Genomic DNA, 23,119 nt, shown 5'->3' on the forward strand with positions numbered 1-23,119 from the left:
TTTTCAGAAGTTTCCATGCCCTAAATTCATACATTTTCTTTTAAAAAGCAATCACACCTGTGAGCAGAAGGTAAGCGACACATCAGTTCAGTTCAGTCGCTCAGTCGTGTCCGACTCTTCGTTACCCCATGGACTGCAGCACGCCGGCCTCCCTGTCCATCACCAACTCCCAGAGTTCACCCAAACTCATGTCCATTGAGTCAGTGATGCCATCCAGCCATCTAATCCTCTGTCATCCCCTTATCCTCCGACCTTCAATGTTTCCCAGCATCAGGGCCTTTTCAAATGAGTCCGCCCTTCGCATCAGGTGGCCAAAATATTGGAGTTTAAGCTTCAGCATCAGTCCTTCCAATGAACACCCAGGACTGATTTCCTTTAGGATGAACTTGTTGGATCTCCTTACAGTCCAAGGGACTCTCAAGAGTCTTCTCCAACACCACAGTTCAAAAGCATCAATTCTTTGGCGCTCAGCTTTCTTTATAGTCCAACTCTCACACCCATACATGACCACTGGAAAAACCATAGCCTTGACTAGACAGACCTTTGTGGGCAAAGTAATGGCTCTACTTTTTAATATGCTGTCTAGGTTGGTCATAACTTTTCTTCTAAGGAGCAAGGGACACATACTATATCCTTAAAAGGGCAAAGAGTTTAAGTCAAGGTTGTTTTACATTTGTACATTAATTTATCCTTACAATACTCTTTTCTCAGCTAGCTCAGGAATAACAAATAGATTTCATATGTACTACCATCTTCTATGGGCAAGTAGTAGCTGTTTGGAGCTCTGTATTGAGAAGGAAGATGCTCAGCCAGATTGATTTTCAGTTGAGTCCAGCCCTGAGCAAAGAAGGAGGAAGCAGCACAAGGTGCATTGCCATCTCTGCACAAGTCCCCATATTCTGCTCAAGGGATACCGTGGTATGTAAAACTAGATCCTGTTTCTAAGACTAGTAGGGAGTCATTCCAGCAACAATAACTGTAATAATAACAGCGGATCAATCAGGACTCCTGGAGATTTCATGCAGGAGAATGATTAAATATAAAGCTGTTGCAAAGGCTAGAGGAAAAAAGACCAGGAAAGCTTTACCCTGATCTCATCTTTGCAAAGAGCTTTCAGAGTGAGGGAATTTCAAGAACTTTTGAAAGATGCTGGTGCTGGTCATAGCTGCCTGCAACACTGGAGAACGTGAAGCTGAGCTCCAGAGGATGGAGCCAGACTTGAACTCAGGTCTGACTCCCTTCACTAAACTTTCTGCAGCACAGCCTTGTTTCTCATTAAACTTTTTTTGTTATTGTTCTGACATATGTGCATCTTAAATCGTTTTTTTTGTTGTTGTTTTTTTTTTTGCCAGTTGTCGCCTCTTATTTTTAAATCCTCGACATGCTTTTTTCAAAATGTTTATTTTTGGCTGTGCTGGGTCTTCACTGCTGCTCAGGCTTTTCTCTAGTTGCAGCAAGCGGGGGTCACTCTCTAGTCATGGTGTATGGATTTCTCATTGTGGTAGACAATGAGAAGAATTTAAATTGAGGACTTTTCCCCAAAAAACATTACCGAAGATAAATTTTATCTCAATTGCCCTGTCTATATGGCCAAGAAACATCTAATTACCAAATATCTGCTCTTCTTCTTATTGTCCTGTGAATGACCCTCCTGTCCTAGGAAGCTCCAGACCCCTATGCCATTCTTCAGTTCAAGATGGCACATATACCTCATTCTACCTGTCTTGGACCCTCTCATGTATGTGGGGCCCCCTTATATACAAAATTAAATTTGACTTTTCTCCTGTTAATCTGTCAATTTAATTTTTAGAGCAGCCAGAAGTCCAGGAAGAGCAGAGAAAATTTCTCTTCCTCTCCAAACTCATTTCAAATACTAACCTATACCTACTTTTAGGGTAAAAAATGTAATTTTGCTTATGAAATTATTTGGCTACAGATAACTAATTTAATTTGAGATTGGCTAGAATTTCTTGGCAATCACTTTGCAAGGATCTCGCAAAGTGTGAAAAATTTAACTTTCAAATTGTTTTAGGTGTGATGAAATATTTAGGAGTCATAAACATGACAATTAATAAAGTTGGCCCAATGTTACAGTTTGTAGATGTTTAAACATTTATTAAATTCAATTTTGCAGTTTTCTTTTTGGAACTAATACTTTTTTTCAGCTCTGAAGTGCTGCCTCTCTAGTACTGAATAGGCAATGGCCTAGGGTTCTGTATATTCTGTTCTGAGCTGCCTCTCTCTTGATACTGACAACTGCTTGGAAAAAGTGTGATCCCAATGAATGGAATGATTTCCATTATCTCCAGATTCTCTCAGCCCAGGACACATTCTTTAAGGTGAACTTTCTCATCAGTCCTTTCTTAAATCCTCTCACACCATCTGTTACCGAGTCCAACCTCGCTCTGGTCACTGTATGACATGACAATGAATCAGAGATGATGAGCTTAGGGAAGGAATAGGACTTTATGTGGAAAGCAGGCTAAGCCAGCTGACTGAGAGGATGGCAGACTAATGTCTCAGAGTAACCATCTTGTCGGGGTCTGGATGCCAATTTCTTTTATAGCTCAGAGATGAGGGAAGGTGAGGAAATAAAGTAAAAAGGCCTTAATTATTCTTGCAAATATCTCCCTAGAATGGCAAGCCTCAAGCAAAGGATGTGTTAATTTCTTCCTTCCTGCCATCTACAGGTGGACAGGGTTCTTTAGTTTAACAGTCAGACAGAGGGACAGGATTCTCTGAGGCAGACCCTTATGTGTGACTATAGTAACGAAAGCAACGAGAGACACGTCAAAGAAACGGTTCCAACATGGAGTCAATTGGTTTTTCCTGCAATACCTTCACTTGCTTGTAGAGTTAACCTGTCCCTCTGCTCTTATGGAAACTAAAATTTGAGAACACTTGTTTTTATGTCAGCTTTGCCTCTCAAGACAGGGATAATTTGAATTTTTGTACAAGTTTATTTTATTTATTTATTTTTTTATTAATTTTATTTTATTTTTAAACCTTACAATATTGTATTGGTTCTGCCATATATTGAAATGAATCCGCCACAGGCTTACATGTGTTCCCCATCCTGACCCCTCCTCCCTCCTCCCTCCCCATACCATCCTTCTGGGTCGTCCCAGTGCACCAGCCCCAAGCATCCAGTATCGTGCATCGAACCTGGACTGGCGACTCGTTTCATATATGATATGTACAAGTTTATTTTAGCACAGTGGCTCATGCTTGTGGAATCCACTACTAAAACACTGTATATTAATATAAATTCATTAACTAGCTTTTAAGCACCTCCTACATGCAAGACACCTCCGGGGTAACAAGAGAAGTTTTCATACCACCCTTTTCTTCTCGTTATCTTTAATTTTTGTTTAAAGAGTATTGACCTACGAGATAAAAAATATGCCATTTTAAATTTAGTCACGAGGGAGGAGCCAAGATGGCGGAGGAGTAGGACGGGGAGAACACTTTCTCCCCCACAAATTCATCAAAAGAGCATTTAAACGTCGAGTAAATTCCACAAAACAACTTCTGAATGCCGGCAGAGGACATCAGGCACCCAGAAAAGCAACCCAACTCTTCGAAAGGAGGTAGGAAAAAATATTAAAAACAAAAAAAAAGAGACAAAAGAGGGAGGGACGGAGTTCCGTCCCGGGAAGGGAATCTTAAAAAGAGAGAAGTTTCCAAACATCAGGAAACCTTCTCACTGCCGAATCTGCGCCGAGCTTTGGAAGCACAGAGGGCAATATAACAGGGAGAAAAAAATAAATAAACAATTTAAAACTCGCAGATTGCGAGCCCTACGGTAACTCCCCCAGCAGAGAAGCAGCGCAGACGCCTGCATCCGCCATTAGCAAGCCGGGGCTGGGCAGGGAGGCGCGGCGCGGGCTGCATCGCTGAGAGTAAGAATCTGGCCTGAATACCCTGAGCGCTATCTGAGCGAAATAATTTGGGCTAGCAAACCAGACTGTGGGATACCTACCACGCGAAAAGCCAGCCCTAACCTAAGACCGACAGGCCCGCGCACGGAACAAAGGACTGAACAGAGATAGCCGGCTGCAGACCTTGCCCCTCCGGTGACAGGCAGCCAGAGCCGGAAGGGGGCAATCGCAGCCCCAGAGAGACATTATCTATAAAACTGTAAGCAGGCTTCTTTGCTAACTAAAACTTCTTGGGGGTCTGGACGGTCAACATCTGCCTGAGAAGGTGCGCCGGTTTTACATCCAGATATCCGAGTGGCGGGGAGGCGATAAGTCGCAGCATTGGCGCTCGCCTGGGAAGAGCAAATTGGCGCTCGGACCTGGGAAGAGCACAAAACGCAGGCCCAACTGAGTCTGCGCCTCTGAGGACTACCCGAGTGCCTGAACCTGAGCGGCTTGGACCTGGGAGGTGCATGCAGCCCAGGGCCAGCCTCGGATTGTTCCCGGCGGAACAACCTAGAGTCCAAGCAGTGTGGACAGGGAGGCTACACGCGCCGTGAGCGGGGGCAGACCCAGGGTGGCTGAGGCACTGCGAGCCCACGCCAGTGTTATTTGTTTGCAGCATCCCTCCCTCCCTCCCCACAGCGCGACTGAACAAGTAAGCCTAAAAAAAAAAAAAAAAAAGTGTCCTCCACCGTGCCTTTTGAGTCAGGGCGGAAACCAGATACTGAAGAGACTAGCAAACAGAAGAAGATATAACAGAGGGAAACGCCTTGGAAGCTACAGGCAATAGATCAAAACCCTGTGGTTACTACGGACTACATAGGAAGGGGCCTATAGATCTTGAGAAATATAAATCTGACCAAGGAACTAGCCAAAAATGAACTGAACCCACAACACCCACACAAAAAAAAAAACCCAAAAAAGCCCTAGATATATTTTTATTATTTTTACGATCATTCTTTCTTTTTTTTTTTTTAATAAAAAAAAAAAAAATTTTAAGTCCTCTATTGTTCCTTTAATTTTCACTTTTAAAACCTATTACTTTGCAAAAAAAAAAAAAAAAAGACCCTATTTTTTTCTTCTTCAGCAAACTTCATATATATATATTTTATAATTTTTTGACCTTGTTTTTTTTTTTTTTTTTTTGTTTTTTTCTTCTTTTCTTTAACACTGTATTTTTGAAATTCCAAACTCTACTCTAGATTTTTAATTTTCGCTTTTTGGTATATGTTATCAATTTTGTACCTATAGTTTTTTTTTATATAATTTCTGTGACTTTTTTTTTTTTTTCTTCTTCTCTGTTTCTTTCTCTTCTTCTTTTATATAACAATGTATATCTGAAATTCCAAACTTTACTCTAGATTTTTAATTTATGCTTTTTGGTATTTGATATCAATTTTGTACCTGTATTTTCTTTATAATTTTTGTGACATTGTTCGTATTTGTTTGTTTGTTTTCTCTCTTTATTTTTCTTCTTCTTCTTTTTTTTTTTTTTTTTAACATTGTATTTTTGAAATTCCAAACTCTACTCTAGATTTTTAATTTTTGCTTTCTGGTATTAGTTATCAATTTTGTACCTGTACTTTCTTTATAATTTTCACGACCTTGTTTGTTTTTGTTTGTTCGTTCTTTCTCCCTTTCTTTTCCTTCTTCTTTTCTTTAACATCGTATTTTTGAAATTCCAAACTCTACTCTAGATTTTTAATTTTTGCTTTTATGTATTTGTTACCAATTTTGTACCTTTAAGGACCCAATCTTCAGGACCCATTTTTCACTAGGGAGTGAGATTACTGGCTTGACTGCTCTCTCTCCCTTTGGACCCTCCTTTTTCTCCACCAGGTCGCCTGTGTCTCCTCCCTAACCCCTCTCTACTCTACCCAACTCTGAATTTCTGTGTGTTCCAGACGGTGGAGAACACTTAGGGAACTGATTACTGGCTGGATCTGTCTCCCTCCTTTTCATTCCCCCCTTTTATCCTTCTGGCCACCTCTGTTACCTTCCTCCTTCTTCTCTTCTCTGTATAACCCCGTGAACATCTCTGAGTGGTCCAGTTGTGGAGTGCACATAAGGAAGTGACTACTGGCTAGCCCACTCTCTCCACTATTGATTCACCTCATCTCATTTGGGTCACCTCTAACTCCCTCCTCCCTCTTCTCTTCTCCATGTAACCCTGTGAACCTCTCTGAGTGACCCTCACTGTAGAGAAACTTATCATCTTTAATGTAGATGTTTTATCAGTGGTGCTGTATAGAAGGAGAAGTTTTGAAACTACTGTAAAAATAAGACCGATAATCGGAAGCAGGAGACTTAAGTCCAAACCCTGACTCCAGGGAACTCCTGACTCCAAGGAACATTCATTGACAGGAGCTCATCAATTGCCTCCATACCGACACTGAAACCAAGCACCACACAAGGGCCAATAAGTTCCAGGGCAAGACATACCAAGCAAATTCTCCAGCAACAAAGGAACACAGCCCTGAGCTTCAAGATACAGGCTGCCCAAAGTCACCCCAAAACTATAGACATCTCATAACTCATTACTGGACATTTCATTGCACTCCAGAGAGAAGAAATACAGCTCCACCCACCAGAACACCGACACAAGCTTCCCTAACCAGGAAACCTTGACAAGCCACCTGTACAAACCCACACACAGTGAGGAAACGCCATAATAAAGAGTACTCCACAAACTGCCAGAATACAGAAAGGACACCCCAAACTCAGCAATTTAAACAAGATGAAGAGACAGAGGAATACTCAGCAGATAAAGGAACAGGATAAATGCCCACCAAACCAAACAAAAGAGGAAGAGATAGGGAATCTACCTGATAAAGAATTCCGAATAATGATAGTGAAATTGATCCAAAATCTTGAAACTAAAATGGAATCACAGATAAATAGCCTGGAGACAAGGATTGAGAAGATGCAAGAAAGGTTTAACAAGGACCTAGAAGAAATAAAAAAGAGTCAATATATAATGAATAATGCAATAAGTGAAATTAAAAACACTCTGGAGGCAACAAATAGTAGAATAACAGAGGCAGAAGACAGGATTAGTGAATTAGAAGATAGAATGGTAGAAATAAATGAATCAGAGAGGATAAAAGAAAAACGAATTAAAAGAAATGAGGACAATCTCAGAGACCTCCAGGACAATATTAAACGCTACAACATTCGAATCATAGGGGTTCCAGAAGAAGAAGACAAAAAGAAAGACCATGAGAAAATACTTGAGGAGATAATAGTGGAAAACTTCCCTAAAATGGGGAAGGAAATAGTCACCCAAGTCCAAGAAACCCAGAGAGTACCAAACAGGATAAACCCAAGGAGAAACACCCCAAGACACATATTAATCAAATTAACAAAGATCAAACACAAAGAACAAATATTAAAAGCAGCAAGGGAAAAACAACAAATAACACACAAGGGAATTCCCATAAGGATAACAGCTGATCTTTCAATAGAAACTCTTCAAGCCAGGAGGGAATGGCAAGACATACTTAAAATGATGAAAGAAAATAACCTACAGCCCAGATTATTGTACCCAGCAAGGATCTCATTCAAGTATGAAGGAGAAATCAAAAGCTTTTCAGACAAGCAAAGGCTGAGAGAATTCTGCACCACCAAACCAGCTCTCCAACAAATACTAAAGGATATTCTCTAGACAGGAAACACAAAAACGGTGTATAAACTCGAACCCAAAACAATAAAGTAAATGGCAACGGGAACATACTTATCAGTAATTACCTTAAATGTAAATGGGTTGAATGCCCCAACCAAAAGACAAAGACTGGCTGAATGGATACAAAAACAAGACCCCTACATATGTTGTCTACAAGAGACCCACCTCAAAACAGGGGACACATACAGACTAAAAGTGAAGGGCTGGAAAAAGATTTTCCATGCAAATAGGGACCAAAAGAAAGCAGGAGTAGCAATACTCATATCAGATAAAATAGACTTTAAAACAAAGGCTGTGAAAAGAGACAAAGAAGGTCACTACATAATGATCAAAGGATCAATCCAAGAAGAAGATATAACAATTATAAATATATATGCACCCAACACGGGAGCACCACAGTACGTAAGACAAATGCTAACAAGTATGAAAGGAGAAATTAACAATAACACAATAATAGTGGGAGACTTTAATACCCCACTTACACCTATGGATAGATCAACTAAACAGAAAATTAACAAGGAAACACAAACTTTAAACGATACAATAGACCAGTTAGACCTAATTGATATCTATAGGTCATTTCATCCCAGAACAATGAATTTCACCTTTTTCTCAAGCGCACATGGAACCTTCTCCAGGATAGATCACATCCTGGGCCATAAAGCTAGCCTTGGTAAATTCAAAAAAATAGAAATCATTCCAAGCATTTTTTCTGACCACAATGCAGTAAGATTAGATCTCAATTACAGGAGAAAAACTATTAAAAATGCCAACATATGGAGGCTGAACAACACGCTGCTGAATAACCAACAAATCACAGAAGAAATCAAAAAAGAAATCAAAATTTGCATAGAAACGAATGAAAATGAAAACACAACAACCCAAAACCTGTGGGACACGGTAAAAGCAGTCCTAAGGGGAAAGTTCATAGCAATACAGGCATACCTCAAGAAACAAGAAAAAAGTCAAATAAATAACCTAACTCTACACCTAAAGCAACTAGAAAAGGAAGAAATGAAGAACCCCAGGGTTAGTAGAAGGAAAGAAATCTTAAAAATTAGAGCAGAAATAAATGCAAAAGAAACAAAAGAGACCATAGCAAAAATCAACAAAACCAAAAGCTGGTTCTTTGAAAGGATAAATAAAATTGACAAACCATTAGCCAGACTCATCAAGAAACAAAGGGAGAAAAATCAAATCAACAAAATTAGAAACGAAAATGGAGAGATCACAACAGACAACACAGAAATACAAAGGATCATAAGAGACTACTATCAACAATTATATGCCAATAAAATGGACAACGTGGAAGAAATGGACAAATTCTTAGAAAAGTACAACTTTCCAAAACTGGACCAGGAAGAAATAGAAAATCTTAACAGACCCATCACAAGCATGGAAATTGAAACTGTAATCAAAAATCTTCCAGCAAACAAAAGCCCCGGTCCAGACGGCTTCACAGCTGAATTCTACCAAAAATTTAGAGAAGAGCTAACACCTATCCTGCTCAAACTCTTCCAGAAAATTGCAGAGGAAGGTAAACTTCCAAACTCATTCTATGAGGCCACCATCACCCTAATACCAAAACCTGACAAAGATCCCACAAAAAAAGAAAACTACAGGCCAATATCACTGATGAACATAGATGCAAAAATCCTTAACAAAATTCTAGCAATCAGAATCCAACAACACATTAAAAAGATCATACACCATGATCAAGTGGGCTTTATCCCAGGGATGCAAGGATTCTTCAATATCCGCAAATCAATCAATGTAATACACCACATTAACAAATTGAAAAATAAAAACCATATGATTATCTCAATAGATGCAGAGAAAGCCTTTGACAAAATTCAACATCCATTTATGATAAAAACTCTCCAGAAAGCAGGAATAGAAGGAACATACCTCAACATAATAAAAGCTATATATGACAAACCCACAGCAAACATTATTCTCAATGGTGAAAAGTTGAAAGCATTTCCTCTAAAGTCAGGAACAAGACAAGGGTGCCCACTTTCACCATTACTATTCAACATAGTTTTGGAAGTTTTGGCCACAGCAATCAGAGCAGAAAAAGAAATAAAGGGAATCCAAATTGGAAAAGAAGAAGTAAAACTCTCACTATTTGCAGATGACATGATCCTCTACATAGAAAACCCTAAAGAGTCCACCAGAAAATTACTAGAAATAATCAATGACTACAGTAAAGTTGCAGGATATAAAATCAACACACAGAAATCCCTTGCATTCCTATACACTAATAATGAGAAAACAGAAAGAGAAATTAAGGAAACAATTCCATTCACCATTGCAACGGAAAGAATAAAATACTTAGGAATATATCTACCTAAAGAAACTAAAGACCTATATATAGAAAACTATAAAACACTGGTGAAAGAAATCAAAGAGGACACTAATAGATGGAGAAATATACCATGTTCATGGATTGGAAGAATCAATATAGTGAAAATGAGTATACTACCCAAAGCAATTTATAGATTCAACGCAATCCCTATCAAGCTACCAACAGTATTCTTCACAGAGCTAGAACAAATAATTTCACAATTTGTATGGAAATACAAAAAACCTCGAATAGCCAAAGCGATCTTGAGAAAGAAGAATGGAACTGGAGGAATCAACCTACCTGACTTCAGGCTCTACTACAAAGCCACAGTTATCAAGACAGTATGGTACTGGCACAAAGACAGAAATATTGATCAATGGAATAAAATAGAAAGCCCAGAGATAAATCCACGCACATATGGACACCTTATCTTCGACAAAGGAGGCAAGAATATACAATGGATTAAAGACAACCTCTTTAACAAGTGGTGCTGGGAAATCTGGTCAACCACTTGTAAAAGAATGAAACTGGACCACTTTCTAACACCATACACAAAAATAAACTCAAAATGGATTAAAGATCTCAACATAAGACCAGAAACTATAAAACTCCTAGAGGAGAACATAGGCAAAACACTCTCCGACATACATCACAGCAGGATCCTCTATGACCCACCTCCCAGAATATTGGAAATAAAAGCAAAAATAAACAAATGGGACCTAATTAACCTTAAAAGCTTCTGCACATCAAAGGAAACTATTAGCAAGGTGAAAAGACAGCCTTCAGAATGGGAGAAAATAATAGCAAATGAAGCAACCGACAAACAACTAATCTCAAAAATATACAAGCAACTCCTACAGCTCAACTCCAGAAAAATAAATGACCCAATCAAAAAATGGGCCAAAGAACTAAATAGACATTTCTCCAAAAAAGACATACAGATGGCTAACAAACACATGAAAAGATGCTCAACATCACTCATTATCAGAGAAATGCAAATCAAAACCACTATGAGGTACCATTTCACACCAGTCAGAATGGCTGCGATCTAAAAGTCTACAAATAATAAATGCTGGAGAGGGTGTGGAGAAAAGGGAACCCTCTTACACTGTTGGTGGGAATGCAAACTAGTACAGCCACTATGGAGAACAGTGTGGAGATTCCTTAAAAAACTGGAAATAGAACTGCCTTATGATCCAGCAACCCCACTGCTGGGCATACACACTGAGGAAACCAGAAGGGAAAGAGACACGTGTACCCCAATGTTCATCGCAGCACTGTTTATAATAGCCAAGACATGGAAGCAACCTAGATGTCCATCAGCGGATGAATGGATAGGAAAGCTGTGGTACATATACACAATGGAGTATTACTCAGCCATTAAAAAGAATACATTTGAATCAGTTCTAATGAGGTGGATGAAACTGGAGCCTATTGTACAGAGTGAAGTAAGCCAGAAGGAAAAACATAAATACAGTATACTAACGCATATATATGGAATTTAGAAAGATGGTAACAATAACCTGGTGTACGAGACAGCTAAAGAGACACTGATGTATAGAACAGTCTTATGGACTCTGTGGGAGAGGGAGAGGGTGGGAAGATTTGGGAGAATGGCAATGAAACATATAAAATATCATGTAGGAAACGAGTTGCCAGTCCAGGTTCGATGCATGATGCTGGATGCTTGGGGCTGGTGCACTGGGACGGCCCAGAGGGATGGTATGGGGAGGGAGGAGGGAGGAGGGTTCGGGATGGGGAGCGCATGTATACCTGTGGCGGATTCATTTTGATATTTGGCAAAACTAATACAATTATGTAAAGTTTAAAAATAAAATAAAATTGGAAGAAAAAAAAAAAAAAATTTAGTCACGAGATCCAAAATTATGTACTTGTTGTAACTGTGAATGTCTCTAGCATATTTTCATGTGGTTTCTTTTTAAAAATTCAATTAACAATGAGTGGACAAAATAATATGGCATACTAATAATGTGTGTGGTAGGTTCTTGACTATTAAAACTTTATTAGCTTTATTGGACCCATATAAATAGTGTGACAAGAGCAGAGCTGGTAATATCATCCCCATTTGACAGAAAAAGAAACAGAGGCTTTAGCAAACTAGTAAGAGGTAGGGTCAGATCTTAGATGGATAACCAATCCTAGTTTCACTCTCTCCCCTTCTCACTAAATACTTTGCCCCAGGTTCCAGAATGTTAAATTGAAGGCAGAATGGTTATAAATTAGCAAGTTGGATAATGCAACAGTGAATGTAAATGAGTTATAAGATAAATGACATTTAGTGACATTAATTAACTGATTAAATTAAACCTGATATTTCAATCAGAATTTGTTTGTGTAAAGTGCTAGATAAAATGAAATGTAGTTTAACCTAGTTACTTTAAAAATTCCAGTTACCATAACAACTTCTTGTGATTTCAATTAAAGGTGGTCTTTTCTTTATATTATTTTTAGAACTTTGGTTACCATAACAACCAGATGCCATGTATTTGATCAGTTAAATTATTCCCAAAGAGTTAAAATATGGTGTTCTCTTGGAAACAATCAAAACATGATAAGTGATGTGTCAGGAATTAACGCCCAAATGGCGATGCAAACTCAATTTTTCAAGGAGCTCACATGTGAAATACACGACCAATGAATCTTCCTTTGTATGTTAGGCTTATGATGTTCCTCAGTTACAGAAATCAAAAAGAGATTATTTATCAATTGGAGGAAAGTGGAGATGTCAGGTTCTGCAGTAATATGAATTGTCAGAACTACAAAGAGAAATGATGTAAATGATAAATGCGTCTTCACTGGGTTTGGGGGCTTTGCAGGAAATAATATTACCAGCACTTTGGCCAAGCTGGGGGTGGGGAGAAGAGTTTGGCTCTCCACAATAGATTACATCTGAAAAGAGCTCTGCCTTTCTGTGTTTCTTTCCTACCCGCTCCCCTCCCCTCTCCCCTCTCCCTCATGTTGCAGAATGTTAAAGGAGTCTGGTCCTATCTTAAGAAACTGGTTTCCTGATATCAAGGAGAAGAACCACCGCATATTAATAAGCTCTGCAATTAGAGATTGGGGTGGGGGTGGGGAAAGTTCAGAAACAGGAGGATGGCTGACCAAGAAGTCAAGAGAGCTGAGAAAGGGTTAAGGTACAGGGAGAGGCTGACACTTGGAGGAGGGGAGGAGAGAATGAGGTGGCAGGGTAGGAAAAACGGCCTCCTCTGTAGCCAGAGGGCCCTGAGTAAGACAGAATAGGCCTAAGCTAAAAATGCTGATGGCTCTCCACCTCCAATCATGTGGAAATATTCCTGACATAACGGGCCCAAACGCTGGGCAATGGAATGTCTGGAAAATTCTCTCGCTCTCAGAAATCAAAGTCCTCACCTGCTTGAGGTAAACTGGCCCTTCCGAGTAGATGTCTTGCATTATTTGATGGGCACCCATACACAGTGGAGGTGGCTAAGGACAAAAGGCACATCTGGTTACCCTGGAGGAAGGGCCAAGTTGCCCATTAAGTGATAAATAAAGATGGCCTTGCCCTGGTCCTCGCCCTCTGCCCCATAAAATGCGGAGGAGCGAGCTGCCTTTGTGCCCAAAGCTGGCGCATGAGCCACAGACAGATATAGGAGTGTCAGCCGTGGATTCCAGGTTTAATTATAGTCCTCTTGCTTAATGAGGTTTCATGAGGAGGAGGTGGGGGATTGGTGTGCGCTCCTCTGGCTGGGGGTTATTTAATTAAAAAAAAATAAAGCTGCCAGCCGCCATGAGTTAACAATCTGGAACCCTCCTCATCCTCCACCCAGATAAAAGCTCGACACCAAGAGCTGACGCCTCTCTACCTGCCCTGTACTGAGGTTCCGTTGGCACCCCCTCCTCAAACTACCTCCATTTCCTTCCCCAGCTCCTTTTGCTTGCCAAAAACATGGCTATCAGGGAATCAAACTGAGCCGAGTAACAGGGGGAAAATGTTCTATCTAAAAAAGTTCTATCCAGAAAGAAAGTTCTATCTAAAAAAAGTTCTATCCAGAAAGAGAGTTCTGTCTTTCCAAATGTGTCTCTGAAATAGACACAGAAGAATTGAGCAGAAACTAGCATGCTCCCCCTTCTCCCCTCTCTGTGTATTCTGAAGACAGAAATGGTGGCGGATGAATCTCCTAGTTTCTTCTGAGAGGAGAAATGGGTGTCTAGTTTCCTGCTGGCAAGGCTGCTAGTTCTGATGACCCAACAATCACCCGGAGAACTTGCTTAAAACTTTATCTAGTAAACACATAGAGATATAGATGTAGCTTCCAGCTCCTCCCTGGAGATTCTAAATACGTTTGTCTCTGAATCTACTTTTAGGCTTCACTGATGGCTCAGCTGGTAAAGAATCCACCTGCAATGTGGGAGACCTGGGTTTGATCCCTGGGTTGGGAAGATCCCCTGGAAAACGGAAAGGCTACCCACTCCAGCATTCTGACCTGGAGAATTCCATGGACTATATAGTCCATGGGGTCGCAAAGAATCAGACAGGACTGAGTGACTTTCACTGCATCTACTTTTAATAAGTGCCTTAGCTGATTTTCACGGCCAGGAAAGTTTGAGAAATTCTCTCTCACTGTTCATATAGGGGACAGGAGCAGGGATGGAAGAGAAGGGGGTGAAACAGAAGGGTCCCTGATGGGACAGGTGCAGCCTTGCTATATTCAGTTACAAAGGACCAACGCCTGTGTATGATCTTCACTTTCAGTGAATCCCCCATCGCCTGTCTTTAACTCAGCTAGCCAGAAAGCAATAGAACATAACCACGCTGTGTATTTCTATGGGGTAACAGCTATGTACTGATTAGGTGTGGTATCTGACATTGTTCTTATTTTCACCAGAAGCTGAAGGATTCCTGTGGCAAATTATTGACTCACTGGCATGGAACTTAAACCAGGAGGCCCCGCTTGTTAATCCGGTTCACAGCTGACATCTGGTTTCACCCCTTAGTAGGTGATAACCACCCCTATCTGTCTGGGATTGTTTGGGTTTTAATGCTGAAAATACTATTCTGGGCAACCCCTTAGACCCAGGCAACCCAGAGTGTTTGGTGACTCTGCCTCAAGTAAACTAGAAACCAGCTTGCATTATTAGCACCTGTCTTGGAATTATTTAGCCATTTTTGCCAGTCCAGGTGCACCATGAACCTGGCAGGGGTGTCATGCATCCTGGGATCCTCAGCCTCATGTGTTCATTCTCTGGACTCCATATAGTACCTTGTTCTCAGTGTTCTCTTCTTTAGTGTTTATCAAAAAAGCCAGTTTATTCTCTCCCTGGCTTCCAAGCATCTAATCTCTTGCCTAGCAGTCTTACATGTCTGAAAGTCCTATATTCTCTAAATCAAAATTCTGTGACTTTTTCATTATCCTTAGCCAAATAGGCCAGACTGGGATTAAATCATCTTTGTAATTACATTGTATTTGCATTTTTAATGTACAATTTGCATGACAATTGTTTATGCCTCAGTCACATTGGTTCTGATTTTATCCACGAGTAAGGAGACTCGTGGGCTGAGCGTGGGCAGTCATTGGCCTTGCCACAGGCAGGGCAGGTTGGTGGGCCCCTGGTGAGTGCCTTCCTGCCACCTTCCTCACCTCGTGGGTTTCTGGCTTGCTGCCAGCATCACCCCGCAATGCCCAGCTCCTTGTGCTCCCTTCCCTTCGGACTTCCCTTGTGACTCAGCTGGTAAAGAATCTGCCTGCAATGCAGGAGACCTCGGTTCAATTCCTGGGTCAGGAAGATCCCCTGGAGAAGGAAAAGTCTACCCACTCCAGTATTCTGGCCTAGAGAATTCCATGGACTGTATAGTCCATGGGGTTGCAAAGAGTCAGACACAGCTGAGAGATTTTCAAGAAGAAGGGGACTATAATAGGAAAATCCTGGGGGCTCATGGTCAGAAAAGCTGACTCCAAATTCTGGCCTTGATCTTTACATGCTCAGCAACCTTACATCAACCAGTATGATGTGACACATGGTGCTATGGGTTGAATTATGCTCATTCAGTTGTGTACAACTCTTTGTGACCCTACGGACCATAGTCCTCCAGGTTCCTCTGTCCATGGGGTTTTCCAGGCAAGAATACAGGAGTGGCTTCCCATTTCCTGCTCTAAAGGGTTTAATTGCAATCCCCCAAATTCATATGTTGAAGTCCTAAGCCCCAACATGATGGGAATGTGATCTTCTTTGGAAATAGGGTCAATGCAGATGTAACTAGTAAAGACGAGTTTATGCTGAAGTAGAATGGGCCTCTAATCCATTGTGACTGGTGTCATTATAAGAGGGAAATTTGGAGACAGGAACACATAAGGAGAATGCCATGTGAAGACTGGAGTTTATGCAATCACATGTTAAAAAACTACCAGAAGGTAATTAGTGAGAGACCCGGAATAGAGTCTTTTCTAGAGCCTTCAGAGGGAGCGTGGCCCTGGTGATACGTTGATCTCGGACTTCTAGCCTCCAGAACTATGAGGCAACAAGGTTTTGTTATTTTAAGCAGCTCAGTGTGTGGTACTTCGTTATAGCAGCCGTAGCAAACTAATACAGATGGTAACATCTACTTCAGAGGATTTTTCCAATGGTTAAACATTGGATTATTCACGTGAAAGTACTTGGTATATCAGAGTCCTTAATGAATAATAGGAAAATACAGGGTGGTGGGTTACCAGGAAATTACAGCTTTCAGTGTCGGGGTTCAAACTCCTTTTCCCTCTCTGTTACAATTTAGCTGACAACAGCAAATCAATTCAACCTCTCATCTCTTTGATCCTTATTTTCTCATATGTAAAATGTACATAATGGCACAGACTTCATAGGATAGTTTCGATGATTAGGTAAAATAATGTATGAAAGTATATTAACCAGATTTATAAGCAAGGTGACATGGTTTTTGCCCTTGCAATGTAAAAGGCACAAAACTTTAAGCCTCTTCTTTCAGCAACATCCCCCACCTGTGCCTCCTTAGCCCAAAGTCTGAGGCCAAGAGTGATGACAGCTGACAGATGAATGAGCCTGAGATCCTGCCAACCCTTTGTGTTTTGGGGACCCATAAGGACTACCCTTTCCTTTCTCCCTCCCTGCCCACTCTCCCATTTGAGGACGAGTTTCTTGCTTCTTTTCCTCAGGATCAAAAGAACTATAACTCTAATAGCTAAACCCCCTTTCTTTTCTTTTTTGGAAGAAACAATTTGATAGCTATAATTATTCCTGCAGACTCGATTATTTTCACAGAAATTAAATATGTCTGTGGTAGTACTTCAATAGATCAATGTGTTTGTTACACTATCAAAATAACTTTTTTCCCCCTGCTATGTTGAAGAAATGAACAATTGAGTGCCAGATTGCAGAACTGAGGTTTTGTTTAATATTTACTGCTAGCTGGCACATTTGCTCTCAGAAAAAAAAAAGAAAAAGCACAGAGCAATGCCATTTGTATCCTATAAAACCCATGATTGCAATTCATGTGCAAACCCTCCCCCTGGATTAAGCATATAATATTGGTAATGAAATATTAGCTCCAAAATGAATGTCTATGGCCTTAAAATATAAATGCCCTTTGACCCAGTAAATCTACTGGCAGAAATTTTTCCTGAGGAAAGAAATGTTCAAGTGTTCAACTTTGAAAAGGTTTGTATATCAAGGATATGGGCTTATCTCAGAGACACTGATGACTCAGTTCTAGATCCTGCAGTAAAGTGAGTCACATAAATTTTTTGGTTTCCCAATGCATATAAAATTTATGTTCGCATTGTACTGTAGTCTACCAATCCTGCAGTGACATTATGTCCAAAACAAACATTGCTTTTTAATATGCCATATTTGATATGCCTTAACTGATAGTTGAAGGTATATAACTTAAGTACTTTATTGCTAAAAAATGCTAACCATCATCTGAGCCTTCAGAGAGTTGTAAGCTTTTTGCAATAGTAACACGGAATATCACTGACCACAAATCACCATAACAAATGTAACTATGATGAAAAAGTTTCAAGTCTTGCACACATTATCAAAATATGACACAGAGACAAGAAGTAAGCAAATGGTGTTGGAAAAAATGGTGCCAATAGACTTGCTTGACATAGCTGCCACAAATCTTCAATTTGTAAAAAACATAGTATCTGCAAAGCTCAATAAAACAAGGTATGCCTGTGTTCAGCAGAGATTATTTGTAATATATTTTCTTAAAAGTCCTAAATTTCAGTATTGGAGATTGGTCCAATACAGTGTGGTTTATCTTATTAACTGCATATTGTCTAACTATTAATAGTGGAAAAATAGATTTCTATTGAGATGAGGAAACTCTTAAGTGAGCAAGTTACAAAACAATATGTACAATATTATTCAAGTTTTTGGCTAAATGTTTAAATGTATATGGAGAGAGTATATATATGAGAAAAGAAGAAAAGGGGCATTCACTAAAATATTAATAGTAGTTCTGAGTAGAAATACTGTTTTTTATATTGCTCTTTATGGATTTCTCTTTTTATTTTTTAAGTGAGTATGCTTTATCTTTATAATCAGAAAGGATTATTAAAGCTTTATTAGCCTAGAAACCTTAAGGGGAATTAGTTTCAATCAAAGGAAGCAATAGGCTATAGCATTTCCCAAACCATGTCTTGAAATATGTGGTAGGAATTCTTCAAAGCAAGGGTTCCCTTGTGAAATAAGTTTAGAAAACATCTTTCTTGTTCCCTCTCTTTCTCTTTCTCAGTTTCACAATGAAAATTAGTAGCAGCAGCAAATAATTACCTTACCTTGATTTGATGATAAAGCATCATTTTTCTCTTGTTTCACCTCTTAGTAATATCCCCTGATAGTTAAGTGCTTTGAGACATTCAGTTTGGGTGGAAAACACTGTTTAAAGCAGGAATCTTTTTAGCTTCCATTTATCAATTTGGAGGGATAGAGGAGACATTTGCTGTTTCTGTATCTGCATGCATTCTCCATATTCCTAATTCCCAACAGCAACCAGACTCACCTTTGTAAAACCAAACTTCCCTACTAAGGGCTGTGTGAATGGGGGCCAGGGATATAAATCAGTAACATGACATCAATCCTTTAACCACAGTGGATGAGCGATGAGTGATAATCCTTAGCCTAATCCACCCAGAGCATAGCATTTCCCCAGCCACAGTCAATGATACAGGTGAGTTCCATTGGGTCAGAAATTAGGACATTTGTTGAATAACTGTGCTAAGTATTGTGCTAACAGTCCCTGGACATGAAAACACAGAGCACCAGTGGCTCTGAGAGCAGCTGTCTTGTGACCACGAGGAGCAAAGCCAGCCTTAGAAAAAATTGTATCTGATGCCTGGCACACTTCCGGCCAATAAATCTCCTTTCAGTTTGGATTTGTTTTTCTATTATTTCCAAATGAACAGCTTTTGATTCAGGAGACTCAAGAAGAACTTCAATGAAATAACTAAGGCTAATCAGATGCCTTAAAATTATAGTTCATATGGGCCCAGTTAATCTATGCCTCACTCACCTGTCCAATTCCACAGCATCCTTTCCATTATGCAAATGTTATATTTTATATCATATGTATATATTCACATTTCCTTACTTTTAATTGTCCTAGAATACGTATCCACATCTCACCTTGAGATTGGGAAGTCAGGGATATCAAAGTTTCCTCACTGGTTCTCCTCCCTATGGCTGGCCAAAGCCCACATCCCTGGAATGAATCCCACCATAGTGGCAGTCCAGCAAGGAATGGTAGCCATCTCACTAGGTATTATCCTCATGCATCAGTGAAAGTGCCAGAGAGTTATAGCATCAGATCCATAAGCAATTGGCCATCCATCAGTGTCTCTTCCTATTTTTTTTTTTTTTTGTATTACCTACTGCTTCCTGGGCTGTTACTGAATCCATACCATGGGATGTCTGAAAAGTACAAATAATCTAATAGAAAATGAAAGTTTCAAAGGGATACACTACACTCCTTGACTTAAGTTTCTTTCCAGCAATTTCCATCTCATCAGTCAAGTGACTTCTGACACAAATGATGTCATAAAATCACCAGGAAGAACTTGCCTGAGAATTTAATTGGAAATATCAACCAAAGAAGCATCCATATTGTACCTATAAACCATGTCCCAAAAGGCTTGAGAGCCTATCTCCTGGTACAGTGTAAAGTTTCTATTGACAAATGGATTTTACGTACACATAAGTGTGGCTGGATATGAAAGGCTGTTTGCCTCTGCATACTCTAGTAAAAGCAGTCCAGAAACAACAGATATCACCCTGGAAACAAGTCACTATAGGGTTGGGAGGAGACATATAAAGGGTGAGTCATATTCTTCATGGACTTGATATGAAGTTGAGGATAAAACCTGTGTTAATCTTTAAAAAAAAAAAATCAAAGTAAGGGCCTTCTGATAATAAATGCATGAAATAGAGGTCAAATATCCTGGACAGGTGCTATGCTCTCAAATGCAGACATACACCACTAGTTCCCACCACCAAATAAACTTAAGCCACGGTTCTCCCTGCTCTATGAAGCTGAAACAGAGTCAGAGTTTGAACATAATTTGTTTACAATCGGTGGTCACCCCAGATCAGGGTTTTTCAACCTAATCAGTGTTGACATTTCGGATAAGATAATTCTCTGCTGTGAGGGGCTGTCCTGTGCGTTCTAGGATAGTTAGCAGCATCTCTGGCTTCTGCACTAGATCCCAATAGCTTCTTCTCAATTGAGTCAACCAAAACACGTCTCTAGACATTGCCTAATGACCCCTGAAGGCAAAATACCTCAGATTGAGAATCAATACACTGTATTATTCTTATTGTGGTTGCTTTGTCCTCTCTCAATTTAGTTAACTGGGAGCTAATTCCCTCCAGAATTCCTTCTTTTGTATGTTTCCAGGTTGGGAATGAGTACAAGAGGCATTTTGCCTGAGATCTGTGAAGCCTCAGCTGTTTGGTTATGCTCTGAGGTTCTGCAGAGTGCCAGGCACTGTGACAGCCCACGCACATTGTCACTGACCTGCTGGCTCACCTTGTTGGCCTGCAGGGGACCGAGCCCCTCAGCTTCTCCAGCACGTGCCAAATCTCCTCTGTTAGCTGAGTGCTGACTGAAGGGCACCAGCTTTCCTTCCCAGTCGCTAGTCTAGCTGAATTTTAGTGACTTCAGGCTTAACAGTAGCCATGAAGGCAGTGTCCTACACAAACCCCCCACTTCACCAGCTTCCACAATTGAATAAGATCTAATCCCCATAATAAATTCTTTATTCTGTGCCACTCATAGTAACTCTGCCTCTCTGATTCAACTCTGATGGATACACTTACAAGTGGGGGTCTCAGGGTGTAGCAACATTTTGGAGAAGAACTGGAAAACTTCCCAATATTCATTCCACCCCAGATAATTAGTCAAAGCCAACCCAGGTGGTTCCATCCTCTTGCCAGGGATTTGTTCAGAGGTGAACAGACTCAAGTCAGTCTAAGCCAACGAGATGCATAGCGAGGCTTGCTCTGAGCTTCTGGAAATCAAAAGTCCATCTTTTTCATCCAAATAGAGATAAACACAAAAGCATGCATGCTGCATCAGTTGCTAATGGCAGCTGTCATGCGACCATATAGGGAACCACTTTTAGGATAGAGCGGAGACATTGACAGAACACCCAAAAAGAACCTACCTAGATCTGAAAAATTCTGAGCTGTGGAATTAATAAACCCTAAAGCCTTCCCTGTTTCTGAAAGGAAGTCCTTTTGCATGAGATAATAAATAAATTTCTCTATTGTTTAAGCCAATCTGGTTGGGATTGTCACATCCTTAAAGTAGTTTTGGAGTCTGGTTTAGATCTTGGATACAAATTATTCTCACTTCGTAAAGATGATTTGACCTGATCACCCTGGGGTGAAGGCTCTATTATGCTTTCAAATGTACTCTCCTGTTCCTATTCCTCTCAGCCCTGCAAGCCTGGACAGCATTCCTTTGATGCTTCTATCAATTTCAGTTGAGTCTTCACTGCCTACTTCTCTCAATCTCAAAACTTCACCTAACACTTGATTTAAAAGGGCTTCCCTGGTGGCTCAGACAGTAAAGAATAAGCCTGCAACACAGGAGACTTGGGCTTAGTCCCTGGGTTGGGAACATCCTCTGGAGAAGGGAATGGCAACCCACTCCAGTATTCTTGCCTGGAGAATTTCATAGAGAGAGGAGCCTGACAGGCTACAGTCCATGGGGTAACAAAGAGTCAGACATGACTTTTGATTTAAAAGCAATAAACAGAATTCAGCAAAAGACATTGTCCAGGAAATCTGGGCATGTATGTTTTTGCCTCTATCAGGACCAGGATACACCTGAAAACTTTGAGCTTTCTTCAACTATGATCCTCACCTAGCAATCCTAGGCCACCTACACCCAGCAGGAGACAGGCAATTATAAAGGCAATAAGTTAAAACCCTGACTAGAGCCTCAGTGCCGGAGAAGGCAATGGCACCCCACTCCAGCACTCTTGACTGGAAAATCCCATGGACGGAGGAGCCTGGTAGGCCGAAGTCCATGGGGTCACTAAGAGTCGGATAAGACTCAGCAACTTCACTTTCACTTTTCACTTTCATGCATTGGAGAAGGAAATGGCAACCCACTCCAGTGTTCTTGCCTGGAGTAATCCCAGGGACGGGGGAGCCTGGTGGGCTGCCGTCTATGGGGTTGCACAGAGTCGAACACAACTGAAGCGACTTAGCAGCAGCAGCAGCAGAGCCTCAGTGCATTCTGTTATCTGGGGCTACCTTTGTCCACTGTAAGCTTTTAGATCATTATTCTCTACACTTTGGATGCTTGGTCCATGGGGACAGAGGGACAAAATGAAGAGTCCCTCTTCATTCAGCCTCTGCTGCCAGCTGAAGGTGGATATGGTGGATAAGAAGGGTGGAGGCTGGATTTCATCTCTACTCACTCCCTGCACCTGGCACCTCTGCACCAGCACACAACTGGCAGCACCTTGAGTGATGCTCTGGACAGAAATCCTGGAATTAGACAAACTGAGGTTCAAAGCTTTGCTGCCCTTACTGGAAAATGGGCCTGTCAAGCAACCTCTTAAAATCTCATTGTCTGATTAGTAAAAGAACAGGAAAATGTCATCGCATATGGTGCATGGTGAAAGTGAAAGCTGCTCAGTTGTGTCCAACTCTTTGTGA

Source organism: Bos indicus, chromosome 2 (assembly GCF_029378745.1).
Source record: "Bos indicus isolate NIAB-ARS_2022 breed Sahiwal x Tharparkar chromosome 2, NIAB-ARS_B.indTharparkar_mat_pri_1.0, whole genome shotgun sequence".
In the NCBI taxonomy this organism is placed as follows: Eukaryota; Metazoa; Chordata; class Mammalia; order Artiodactyla; family Bovidae; genus Bos; species Bos indicus.